This window comes from Rhineura floridana, chromosome 5 (assembly GCF_030035675.1).
Source record: "Rhineura floridana isolate rRhiFlo1 chromosome 5, rRhiFlo1.hap2, whole genome shotgun sequence".
Taxonomy (NCBI): Eukaryota; Metazoa; Chordata; class Lepidosauria; order Squamata; family Rhineuridae; genus Rhineura; species Rhineura floridana.
Window position 1 is genome coordinate 127,915,521 of NC_084484.1, and position 14,560 is coordinate 127,930,080.

General features: G+C 36.8%; 1 protein-coding gene across 1 annotated transcript in view; it reads right to left on the minus strand.

The window, feature by feature from the left end:
- The window catches only part of EPHA6 (EPH receptor A6), a 786,690-nt gene that overhangs the window by 756,690 nt on the left and 15,440 nt on the right, over positions 1-14,560 (minus strand). The gene's annotated exons all lie outside the window — the stretch shown is intronic.

The window sequence follows — 14,560 nt, forward strand, 5'->3', positions numbered from 1 at the left end:
CCAGGTTCATGGCCTGATCCTGATCCTGTATCTTTAGGAGAAGAGAAAGTCAGCCAAGTGCAGGTGTTCTTGCAACCCTGTAATGGGAAAAACCACAAGGTGGGATTCTCCCTTCCCCATGCACAACTTTTAAAGATACAGAAGACTAGGGTTGCCATATTGCCCAGTTAGCCGGGTTTTACCTGGATTCTATGCATGCCACCCGGCGCCCGGCTAGCCCTTTAGGTGGCCCGGATTCTCAGCTTTAATTTAAAAAAAAAAGTTTCTAGGTGGTCCGGTTCTCAAGATATACATAAAAACGTCAGCCGCCCCCCCGACTGTTAAATCTTTCTTTAAACAGTACTGTATAGCACTTCGTAGCTTTAACCCCGCCCATTTAGGATTGCAGCCAATCAGGGATTGTGTTTCAGTTTCATTGACCTTAGGCAGTGTCTGGAAAACAAAATGGTGGTTTCACCCCGTTTATCTGAAAATCTCATAAATTGGGTAAGTATATACATTTCAGTTTTTTTTCGTCTTGTGTGCAGGAGTAAGATCTTGGGCAGTGTTTTGAAAACCTTCCCAATGCTTGCTTTTTGTAAGAGCAATGCTAATCCCATATACCCAGAGTAAATCCCATTGAATTCAATAGGACTTACTTTTGAGTAGACATGGTTATGAATGTGCTGAAAATCAATGGGACTTTGGAGTGAATGTAAAAAAGAATTGTGTTTGTGCCCTCCAGTCCTATTTTAAAACAAGTAGGCAGGGCTTACTTAGGTATTACAGTTTTTATTCTGTAGGAAAGTAATACTGATTTTTTAAAAACTAATACTGATTTTTCTGCCATGACCAACTGGTTTGACAATAAACTATTATATGGGCTGTATGTATTTATACATCTGCAGTGTGTGCGTGTGTGTATGGAGTGTTTCCAACACCCCTGTGAGGTAGGGTTGGAAACCAAGGCAGCTCACAACAAGAAATAAAGCCATTTAAAATCCAATAACCATAAAAACAAGTATAAACAGTTGCAAAACAGCGTAAAGTGGCATGATTCAGAATTTTGGGTTGTGTGAATGAAGTTGCTTATCACTTGAAGTTGCATTTCTGTCCCTGTTTGAGTAAGCCCCACTGAATACGCTGGGACTTGCTTCTGAATAAATAAACCTAGGATTGCACTATAAATATCTTTACAGTTTGTGTAAATAATAAATATATTTGATAGTCATGCTTTTATATAAATATTTCTTCATTTATCATATTTTTGGTTGTGAGATGCTTAGTTTTCTGCCTTATAGGAATCTTGTTGTGGTTGGTATGGTATTACATTTAGGAAAGTGTTACTGCCTTCTGTGTTTTTTTTTCCTATTTGCATTTCACTTATCTTTAACCTCACTCCGTTACAGCCATAGAAGCAACAGCAGCATATGCAAGATAATTAACTCCCATTAGTGATAAGAACAAGAATTTATAATTATTATTTCAATTAAAACAAGAGGCTTATCAATACTTTGAAGAGGACCAGATATTTATTTTCTTTCTGAGCCCAGGACTGGGTCTTTCATGATGCCCGGGGGGGGGGAGCAGGAGAGTAGTCGATAAGACAGACATCCTAGCATTGGTAATCTAATTAGCAAGGTATGTGTGGGGTTGTTGCACACTTCCAGGCCCAGTTTCATTTTGAGTATGGAGGTGGAACCTGTGTAGATGTGGTTGATCAAAGGGAGAAGAAATTTTGAGTTAAGCAAAGCTCTGCTTTTATAAAACCTAAGAAACATACAGATACTTTGAATGTCTGAGTGCCTGCACCAGTGGAATACTGGAGGAACTTGTAAAGCTTGCTGCAACAGTATTTACAACTGAGCATGTGGTGTGAAAGACTCCTTTTCCTAACATTTTGGCTTCTTGTTTTTCTCCACCCACTACATCTTTGAAATATATCGTATATGGTTAACCGTACTGTTGCCCTGACTTACTTTATCTTTGTTGCTATTTTGTGTTTTTATTATTTTTTTATATTGATTGTGTATTTTTATTGTTTTTATTATATTTGTAAGCTGTGCTGAGCTCTGTTTTTAACAGCAAAAGGCAGGATATAAATCCTCTTAATCAATCAATAAATACTCCATAGTGTTGGAAACTAGAGTCTAGGCATTTAAGGCTAAAAATGTTGCTTTTAAAAAAAAGATTTCTCCCATCTTTCCCCAGTTTTGGGTGGTAATTCCTAGGCACAAAAACAAAACAACTGGACAATCCAAGTATTAATATGCAAATATTTGCATAATATGCAAATAATATGCAAATAATTTGCATAATATGCAAATACTTTACATAATATGCAAATTAACCTGCCCGGATTTGTGGAACTGGAATATGGCAACCCTACAGAAGACCTCTTGGTTGCCAGGCCCGGCCTTGTGGTTTTTCCCATTACAGGGCTACAAGAACACCTGCACTTGGCTGACTTTCTCTTCTCCTAAAGATACAGGATCAGTCTCAGGCCATAAACCTGGCAACCGTAGAGGGGACCTTACTGTGGCAAGGCTTCTCCAATGTGGCCTTGCAGTTGAAGTGGCCATGCATGCCACTAAAAGCAACATTGGAAGGAGCCTGGAGTATTAAACACTGTTGTGGAACAGCCTGTTCAACTGTTGCTTGCCCATCTTTGCTTCTTAGAGCTAGCCACAGAGTGTTGACTGGGTGGATCCAGGCAGTGATATATGCTTTGCTGGATCAGGGTGAAGTACCATATGTCGTGAAGGAGGGGTGGTGCATTCCCTCCTTAAGAAGGCCTCCTTGGACCCAGAAGTGTGAAACAACTATCATCCAGTGGCAGATATCCCCTTTTGGGGCAAGGTAAACAGGGGGGCAGGGGGTCCAGCTTCAGACATGCTTGGAGAAGACTGAATATCTGGGTCCATTTCAGTCTGGCCCTGAAACTGCCCTGGTTGATGACATATATCAGGAGAGAGATCGGGGGAGTGCAACCCTGCTTGATCTCTCAGCAGCTTTTGATACCACAAAGCATGGTATCCTTCTGGAGCCACTCAGGGAAGTGGGAGTTGGGGCTCCTGTACTTCAGTGCTTCTGCTGCTACCCCCAGGGATGTTTCCAGAAAGTAGTTATGGGAGGCTATGGTTCAGCACCATGGGAGCTCTCTTGTGGTGTCCCACAGGGTTTCATCTTGTCCCCCATGCTATTTAACATCCACATGAATCACTGGAAGCTGTCATTGGGAGTTTTAGAGTGAAGTGTCACCACTATGCAGATGACACACAGTTCTATCTCTCTGTGTTTGGAGCCAGCGATGGGCTGGATAAGGGCCAATAAATTGACACTCAGTTCTGAAAATACAGAAAATACAAAATATGTGTTCCAAGTTCTGAATGTAAAGATGACCTCTTCTGGATGGAGCTGCACTCCCCTGGAAGGAACAGGTTTGGGTATACTCCTGGATCTAACATTGTCACTTGAGGCTCAGGTGGCCTCAGTGGTTAGGAGTGCCTATTTCCAGTTACGGCTGGTTCATTAGCTACAGACCCTTTTGGCCGGAGATGTACCCCACACTCTGGTAACTTCCAGATTGGATTATTGCAATAGGCTCTATGTGGGGCTGTCCTTGAAGATGACTCAGAAATTTCAACTGGTCCAAAATGCAGCGATCTTATTACTGGTTGGGATTGCTTTTAGAATTCATATAAGCCATTCTAAAACAGTCACAACTCATTTCCAGGCCCAATTTAAGAAGTTCATGCTAGTGTTTAAAGCCCTAAGCAACTTAGGTCCCAAATATCTGAGAGACTGTGTTCTACCTTAGACCCTCTTGGGTGTTAAGATCAGCAGAGGAGGCCCTTCTGGTACTTCCGCTGCCCTCAGAAGTTTGGGGATAGTGGCCCATGAGAAGGCATTCTCTGTGGCAGCCCTAAGTTGTGGAATTCCCTCCCTACAGAGGTGTATCTGGCACCTTTACTGTACTATTTTTGGTGAATACTGAATATGCACCTCTTCACCCTGGCCTTTGACACCTGAGACATATGTTTTCAGAACCCACTCTATTCCTGTGATTGTCATTTGTTTAAATTGTTTTTTAATATTAAATTTTCAACTATTGTAAACTGCCCTGGGACATTCTGGTGAAGGACAAATAATAAATTTAATAACTGCAGTAAGAATGTTCAAAATGCATGTGGATGTGCACATACTTAAATCCCACCTGCAATTTTGAATCAAACTTAACCTCTGTTTTCCATATCAGCAAAATACCAATTGCATTTCTACTAGTATCATCTAATGAGGGGCAGGTGTCTAATTTCATGTAGGTGGCAAGGAGTTAAAAAAGGGGGGAAAGGAGAATGGCAGAAAGAGAGTAAAAGAGGTTCAAATGACAAAAAGAGAGGGATAAAAGGATTGCCTTGTCCTGTTTTGCCTCTAACCTCCTTATGTTGGTTTCAGTCCCCCTACACAGCTGGTATAGGCCCTGCCCACCAATGGAACATAGTTCTAGATAGATTTTTTTAATGCAGACTTCAACTGAAAAGTTTCCATGAACTATAATTTGACCTTGTGAATATCATGAATACCATGATTCATGGTGCTGCCAGCTGGTGGCTCTTACTATGAAAACCCTATTCATAGGGTCACCATAAGTCAGAATCGACTTGAAGGCAGTCCATTTCCATTTTTCAACACATTGCTCAGAAATGATATATATATATATATATTATTTTAAAAATATTTTTAATGGCTAGGTAACTCATTGCTCAGAAATGACAGTTAATACATAATAGAAACTTTGGGTAATAGTTATCTCTTGTATTTTAACAACATAATCCCAAGCAGGTTTGTCAAAAGTAACTTTCACAGTTCAATGGAGCTTGAATGAATGAATGAGGTGCCTTCAAGTCGCGACCCTACGAATAAGGTTTTCATGATAAGCAGAATTCAGAGGGGGTTTCCCATTGCCTTCCTCTGAGGCTGAGGCAGTGACTGGTCCAAGGTCACCCAGTGAGCTTCATGGCTATGAGGGGAATCAAACCCCAGGCTCCCAGGTTGTAGTCCAACACTTTAACCCCTACACCAGGATTGTAGCCTTAATCTTATTTAATGCCTTATTTCCTTTACGTCTCAACTTTCCTGCAAAGAGCTCAGTGTGGCATATGTAGTCCTGCACCTCCCTAATATATCCTCAGAATAGCCTTATGAGGTAGTTTAGGCTGAGAAGGTGACTAGCCCAAAAGTTACCCAGTGAGTTTCATGGGTGAATGAGGATTTGAATCCAGGTCTCCCAGGCCCTAGCCCAGCACTCTTATCACTCCACCACACTGACTTTTGCAGAACCTGTACACTACAGTACCTCTATAAATCCAATATAAATTACTCACTATATTTTTCTTCCTTGGTCTTTTAAAACCTATTGAAATCAGTGGTAATATAAATTCTGTTGTGTGCTTTATATTTTCTCCTAAAGGTCAAGAAAGAGAAATATAGTGAAGACTCTTCCAATAATTTGATGGCATAGGTCAGCAGTGATACATGGGGGGGCAGAATGGCAGTGGCACAGAGATGGCAAGGTTGGGGGTACTTTGGTGGAATGCAGCACAAGCCTGCAGGTGTGTGCCCACCTGCTGCAGGATGGTGGTGCCACCAGCCCTGAACTTGCAGGCACCTTGCCCCATCCCCATTCAGTGAGTGGCAATGCTGCCATTACTGAGAGAGCACTGCTGTTGCAAAGTTGGGGATCCACCATGTTTTACTAGAACCTCAAGAACCACCAACTACAGCCAGCTGCAAAAGACATATGTCTAGTTGTATGAAAGAACATGGTGTCTCTGAGAAGTTGCTGAGCACAGGGTTATCAGAACTGAAATGAGCTCACAGTCTTTCCACACACAGATCTATTCCTGCTTTCCATAAGTATTCTTAATTTCAGTTGTCAAATTTCCAAACGGGTGTATGTCCTTTTGTTGCTATTGTTAAATAACTGGAAACCAGAAGTGCTTGCCAATTGACTACAAATCTCCCAAGGATCTACCAATAGATTACAGTCCATCTTCTGCCCATCCCTGCATGAAATCATTTGTATGAGCACAGAGCTATCTTGCAGGGTTTTTGTAGCATGGTTCAAAGAAGTGCTTGCAAGAATGAAACTACAATAGCAGAGGGAAGACTCTTCAAAACATTGCCAAAGAAGGCATTCTCAAAAAAGCAATGTCACCTTTCTCCTGTGTATCCAGAAACTGAGAAGAAGAAAACATGTGGATTTGCTCATCTCTGTGCAGCTCTTACATTCTATGTCAAGTGTCATGCATCAAAATTAGACACACCTGGGACTTCCCGGAAGGAGTGCTGGCTGGTGATTGTCTCTGAGTGAGCTCTATCTCAGAGGAAGCTTATTTCAGTTAAAAGCCAGTCAAGAGGAATTTTTGACTGGCGTAAATGTTCTCCAAGATAAAAGGGGAACCGAAGAGATTATCCACGGAACTCCGTTGAGCTGTAGATTGCTAGATTTGATCAGGAATCCCCCTGAGATAAGAAGGCTTTTCTAGCAGCGGAAGACTGAGTCTGGATTTCCAACAGGCTGTGCTGAAAGTAAGCGAGACTTTTTTTCTTTCTCTTTTAAAAATGTTTTTAACGAGCTAGCCTCCTTCTGTCTAAATCTTATCAACTAACTTAAATTACTATCGTAAAAGAGACTTGTTTACGAATCGGCAACTCAGAAACTTGGGTGAGTCACACTTTTTTCGTATTATACAAAGCTAAGGAAGAAGAGAGCAATTCAAAGAACTTGCTTTATTTTTTATGACAAAAAGCTGGCTTAAAGCTGGAATTACAAAGTTTAAAGGGATAAGAGGCAACTTATTAGATAAGATGATTTGATTATTTGAAGGAAATATATCTGAGAATATTTTTTTTTATTTTGGATTAAAAATTTTTTTTGAACGAATCTGCTGTTCGTGTATCTTACTAACTGCTGGATGCTGAGAACTGGAATTGTTTTACATTCCTGAATGTGCTGGAGATAAGAACTGTGTTGGTTAAACAGGCCTGGAATATTAACTTTTTTGTTGCTGGGAGAAAAGAAACTGTTTGCCTCTACATTGGCTAATAATAGAAAAGGTTTTTTTTTTCCCAAGAATGACAACTAGGAAAACAGCCAAAGTTTTGGAGCGAAGAGTTTCAATTGATACACAGGAAGGGATGGACATGTTCCAGAAAATTATGGAGGGATTTAGTGATTTTAAACAAGAGATGAAACAGGACAGACAACAACTTAAAGATGAATTTTGCAATATGAAAAAGGATTTTAAAGATTTACAAGATCATATTAAAACAGAAGTGGGTGAGATTAAAAATAACATTGGGCAATTAACACAGGATGTAAAAAATGTTACATATAAGGTGCAAACCTTAGGGAATAGAATAGATATTACAAATATGGAATTGGAAAAAAATTTGGACTATATTGCTGTTATGGAACTTAGAGATAAAGAACATTGCTTGAGATTCCGTGCAATTCCTGAGGAAACAGGTGAAGATATCAGAGAGAAAATTGTTAATGTTTTGGCAAAATCCTTCGACAGGAACGAAGATCGGATGGAATTTGAAATAGACAAAGTTTATAGAATTAATTCCAGATATGCAACAATAAAAAAAATCCCAAGAGATGTGCTTGTTTATTTTTTAAAAAAGAGGACCAGAGATATGGTTTTGCAACATCATTTTAACAATGTCTTCAAAATTGACGGTAAAGAAATACAGGTGATGAAGGAAATTCCTGTTAGGCTTTTACGTAAGAGAAAAGATTACGCTTTCTTCACAGAAAAACTTAAACAATGTAAAATTCAATTTAGATGGGATGTTCCAGAGGGAGTGATTTTTACATTTAGACAACAGAAGTATCGATTAAATACTGTTCAAAAAGCAAGGGATTTCTTGAGAAAAGCTTCAAAAGACATGGAAGAAGATAAACTCAAAGATATGGATATAATTTCTGGGAAACAAAGTCAACAGAAACAGGTAGAGGAAGAAAAGGATGATGATGGATCAAAGGGAGCAACAGGCACAGACTTTTCTAAAATACATGCTTAAAAATGGATTACAAATATCTAACTTGGAATATAAATGGAGGTAATTCGTCGCAGAAGAGAAATAAAGTATTTCCTTATTTGAAAAAATTAAAATTGGATATAATTTGTTTACAAGAAACTCATATTAAGAAGAAAGATTCTAAATATTTAATTTGTAAAAATTTGGGTGAAGAATTTATTTCGGCAGGATTCAAAAAAATGGTGTGGTTCTTTATATTAATTCACAATTGTCTCCTAAATTGATATTATTGGATGATAGTGGCAGATTTGTGGGAGTTGAAATCACCATTCAGGGTACAAAAATTTTGATAGTGGGCATTTATGCTCCTAATGAAGATAAAACAAGGTTTTGTACTGGACTTATGGAAAAACTATCAGAGTTTGCATATGATCATTGGTGTGTCATGGGTGATTGGAATGGAGTAATTTCACCAAAAATGGATAGACTTTCTGAGAAAAATATTAAAGAGACACAGGGAAATTGCCGAAGATCTGTTTCGAATTGATGGAAAATTTAGAATTGGTGGATGCTTGGAGATATATAAATGACAATGCAAAGGAATTTACTTACTTTTCAGAAAGACATAAAACATTTTCGAGGATTGATATGATTTGGATGTCTAAAAATTTAGTGAAAGATATTTCCAAGATGGATGTGTTACCAAAAACCTTTTCGGATCATAATCCAGTGATATTGACTTAAAAAAAAAAAATCTTGGATTTAGATGGAGACTAAATGAATCTTTATTACAGAATGATAAAATAGTGCAGGAACATAAGAAGAAATTAAAAGAGTTTTTTGAACACAATTTACATAAAGGAACAGATGAAAATATTGTTTGGGATACAAGTAAAGCATTTATGAGGGGATATTTTATTAAATGTAATTCTGAATTAAAAAAGAAGAAACAACAGAAAATGCAATTGATCTTGGAAGAAATAAAACAAAAAGAGGAAGAATTGAAAAAGAATCCAACTAAAGCTTCTACTGTAAATCAAATTAAAATGTTACAGAAACAAGTGTCAATGTCGACAGTTAGAGAAATTGAAAGGAAATTAAATTTTGCTAAACAAAGGACTTTTGAATTTGCAAATAAACCGGGGAAATTGCTAGCATATAAATTAAGAAAAGAACGACAAAAAAAATCTTATTTAAAGATACAAGAAGGAGATGAGATGCTGACAGACAATCTAAAAATCCAAAGGGTTTTCCATCAATATTATTCAACTTTGTACAAGTGTCAGGAAATTCCCTCAGAAAAATAGAAGAGTATATATCCAAACAGAATTTGCCCAAAATTACAGATCTTCAGAGACAAGCTATTAATGGTCCTATTACGTCAAGAGAAATATCTGAGGCTATAAGTAAAATTAAATTAGGAAAGGCGCCAGGACCGGATGGACTATCAGCAATGTATTACAAATGCTTGGAGGAGGAACTTTTACTACCTTTACAGTATACAATGAATTCTATTTTACAAGAGGGGAAGATACCGGATAGTTGGAAAAATGCCAATATAACATTAATACCTAAAGAGGAGCAGGATTTAACTAAAAGAAAAAATTATCGGCCAATATCTTTACTGAATAATGACTATAAAATGTTTACAATGATTTTGGCTGAAAGAATGAAAATAATATTGCAACAATTTATTCAGGAAGATCAAGCGGGGTTTTTACCTAAAAGACAATTACGTGATAACGTCAGGAATGTTTTGAATGTGTTGGAATATCTAGAACAAAATGACATACAAGCTGCTTTGATTTTCTTGGATGCTGAGAAAGCATTTGATAATTTGAATTGGAAATTTATGTTTAAGGTTCTAGAGCAAATGGACTTTGGAGATAATTTTATAAAATGGATCAGATCGATTTATACATCACAGAAGGCACAGATAATTGTCAATGGGGATTTAACGGACTCATGTGAAATACAAAAGGGTACAAGACAGGGATGTCCATTGTCCCCCCTTCTATTTATTCTGGTTTTAGAAGTGCTGCTTAGAGACATAAGGCAAGACAAAAGGATTTCGGGAATAAAGATAAAAAAGAGGAATATAAATTGAGAGCATTTGCTGATGACTTGATAATTGTATTAGAAAATCCCTTGGAAGGAATCAAAGTATTGATGGATAAATTAGAAGAATTTGGACCATTAGCAGGATTTAAGATCAATAATCAAAAAACGAAGATGCTGGTGAAAAAATTATCTTTAAGAGATCAAAATGAGTTAATGGAGAAGATAGATTTTAAAACAGAAGAAAAGGTGAAATATTTAGGTATCATTATGACAAATAAAAATTCAAAGTTGTTTCATAATAATTATGAAAAACTATGGACAGAGATTAAGAAAGATTTGTTAAAATGGGATAAATTACAGTTGTCATTAATGGGTAGAATATCTGTAATAAAAATGAATGTATTGCCGAGAATGATGTTTCTATTTCAAACAATACCTGTCATATCCTCTGATCTACCTTTTAAACAATGGCAAAAAGATATTTCTAAATTTGTTTGGCAGGGGAAAAAACCAAGAGTTAAATTTAAATTATTACAAGACGCCAAAGAAAGAGGAGGGCTGGGATTACCAAATTTGAGACTTTATTTTGCTGCTTGTTGCTTAGTCTGGATAAAGGAATGGATTCTATTGAGGAATAAAAGATTATTGGATTTGGAGGGTCACAACCTGAAGTGGGGATGGCATGGATATCTATGGTATGATAAAGTAAAAGTTAATGTGGATTTTAATAATCATTTTATAAGACGTCCTTTGTTGAATATATGGAATAAATACAAAACAAGGGGTTTTTTTGAAAATACCACTATGTGTTTCAAGTCAAGAAGCATTTTATAGAAGAGAAATGGCTGGAAAAGAGAAATGGTTAACTTACCAAGAACTATTAGAAAATGTGCATGGTGAATATATAATGAAAGAGAGAGAACAACTAATAAAGGAAGGATATAGTTCACAATGGTTTGCCTATTTACAATTGTTAGAAAGATTTAAAATGGACAAGAAAATGTATGGGTTTGAAATAAATAAATCTGATTTTGAAATAGGTTTGTGTACAAATGATGAATGCATAATTGCAAAAATGTATAAATTTTTATTAAAAATGGACATGGAAGAAGAACAAGTAAAAGAGTGTATGGTTAAGTGGGCAAAAAATTTTGGTTATAATATACAAATGGATCAATGGGAAAATATGTGGAAAAAAGGTTTGAAATTTACATTATGCTATAATCTTAAAGAAATTTTTTATAAAATGATGTATCGTTGGTATATGACTCCAGAAAAGTTGTCAAAAATGTATAGTAATGTTTCTAATGTATGTTGGAAATGTAAACAACAAGGATCTTTTTATCATATGTGGTGGTTGTGTAAACAGGCAAAATTATTTTGGGCACAGATAGGTAGGATGACGCAAAAAATCTTAAAGATAAATATTCAGTCAAAACCAGAATTTTTTTTATTGGGTTTTATGGATAAACAAAAGGAAAAGAAATATGGAAGAATAATATTATATATGATCACGGCAGCAAGATTACTATATGCACAAAAGTGGAAAATGGAATCGATACCAACAATGGAAGAATGGCTATTGAAATTAATGGACTTAGTTGAGATGGACAAATTGACATGTCTTATTAGAGAAAAAATGACAGATACATTTCTTAAGGAATGGAAGCCTCTTTTGGACTTTTTGTTGAAAGAAAAAAATGAAATGATGATAATGGGATTTGACGATTAATTAAGATAGACTTAGGAAAAAAGTGAATTTCGTATGTTCTAGGAGACAGGTTTGATATATATTATATACTTATAGCTGATCTGTAACAAATCGGAAGACAAGTTTTTCTTTTTATTTTATTTCTTTTTGTTGTATTGTTTTTGTTGTATTTGTATTTGTTTTTATAAAAAATTGAATAAAAAATTATTATAAAAAAAAAAATTAGACACACCTGATGGTCAAATGCATGATAATGGCTGCCTCCATTTGAAATTGCTGTCAGAAGTAGCTGCATCACATAGTTTTATGCTAACACAAACCTGCCTTGTAGGGTTGTATGTGTGTATGTATTAATTGTTTGACTTATATCCTGCCCTTCCTCCCAGCAGGAGCCCAGGGTAGCAAATACTCTAGATCAGGATGGTTAGATTTCATGGTTAGACAAGATCAGGATCTAATACTCTATATCAGGATGGTTAGACTTCATGTTTTTGGTATTGTTTTTTTATTACTATTATTACAAAAACCCAAGATCCACCAACCAGAGCAACCCACAAAATATATGCACCTAGAGGTAAATAATTCTTAACCCAGGAATTTGTTTTGAGTTCCAAAATTGAACTGAGCTCACTATATTTCCACACAAAAATCCAACTCCTGATTACCCACACACACACTTCTTTTCAGCAGTATAATGGTGGGGTGGTCATTTGCTTGTTTTCATTGTGAAACAGGAGTCTGAAATCCTCACTGATCTTCTGCGAGTCATCCTGAGATACACCAATACATTTTGATCTACTTTCTGCCCACCCTGCATTTAAAATGCTATCCAAAAGCTAAACATTATGACATAGATCAGTGGTTCCCAACCTGGGGGATGTGAAGTAATCCAGAGAGGGCTGTGAACAGTAAAGAAATTAATTATTTATTAATATTTTTTAAAAGTCTTCACTCCCTGGACACTGTCTGCTCCCCACTGCTTCTGCAGATGACACCTCCTCCTTGTTCCAAATGAGAAGGGAGGACTTTTGCTGAAGTGCTAGAGCATCTTTCAGGCACACCAAAGTCAGGCATCGCCTATAAAATACATGGCAGTCACCAAAGGAGGCTGAGGGTTGAGCTACCAGAAAGAGGGAATTAGTACCACTGATTCCCATCTCCTCACACTGCCACTGCTGACGACGCCCTTATTCAGAACGAGAGGGCTTTTTGTGAAGCAAAAAGAAGAAAGGCTGCTTTCCCCCTTCCTTCGTGGCAGCCAAGCTGCCTTCCTGGACAGAGGGAGTCACAAAACACTTTTGAGCTTATAAAGGGCATCCCATACTCATAAAGGTTAGGAACCACTGGCATAGATCATAAAAAGAGATACTGATTATCACTTTTTGATACTCAGCTACAAACATTTCCACTGAAAAACCATAAAAACCACAGCCCAGAGCTTTCCTGTTTCCCACATACCAGAAAAGGCTTTCCAGGGGACAGAGTATGTTACAGTGGGAGCAGCAGGCTGGAAATTTTACCCACATTTATATTTTGAGTTTTTCTGGTCTATGATCATAATAAATTTGTTGTTGTTATATTTTGAGTATAGTTTTGTGTACTGAAACGCATGATGTCCTCAAGAAAGTATCAGGTGTACCATGTTGGAGGAATCGTTTCAGTTCATACTCTTTTAAGCAGCTGTTTTGGTTGCAGTCCCTCCTCCTCAAAATATTTTTATATATAAATATTCAATATATTAGGTCACAGATTTATCTATGAGTAAGTCCTATTGGTCTCTATAGGACTGTATAGGACTGTATAGGATTGTTCCGTGAAAGCCTACATCAAAAACCATACATTAATAACAGGCAATGAAAAATGCAATATTTTAATAACTATTAATTATGATAGTTACAGGTTACTATTTTCTTTTTAAAAGTTGGTGTTTTGATTTAAAAAATTTAAGAATCTGGAGGAAAAATGAAAAGAGTAAAACTACATTCCTGTTTCTGCCAAAACTCTTTCTATTGAATGTACCCCTTGACAGGAAACAGTTTCAGGAAGTATAACAGACCCAGCATGCCTTGCCTTGTTGCCAGTAAAAGGGAATTGCTTCAATGGCGCATTTAATAAGTGCCATTGAAGCGATTTTTTTTCCCTGGCAGCAAATGTGTATATAACGGAGACAGTACACTCATTGAATGTTACATGTGAATAACTGTACGAGTGTACAGCCCAACTACTTGTGTACCCAGGTACACAGACTGTACACTCATTGACTGTAACGTGTGAACTGGGCCATAATTATTTTTGTAATTGGCATAATGGGCAGACCTGAGCAATTCATATACAGTATAGCAAGGAGAAGCAGTCAATTTTTTCATTTGTGTGTGTAAAATAGCATCACAACAAGACACTGCAATCCGCACATGCACACTCTGCAAGAAAGCATTATTTAAGGTCCCGACCTACAGAACACCCAAGCAAAGGGTCTGCTGTGCTGTACGCTGTATCCATGAAGTTGTTGTCACTTAGAAGAAAAAATCATAGATGAAAATGAAAAACATTGCATTGCATTAACATAATTGGGTAGATGGAGAAAACTACATTTTGTTTCATTTGATTCTCAATAATGATGGAAATGATTACTTAACCTAAACATTATTTAAGGGGCAGAAGAATTAGAGAACAGACTCAGACTAAGAAAAAAATTAACATTAATGCTAATGGCCATTTCTGAGAATTAACAAAACAAATAGAAAATTTGAAAGGTTAAGG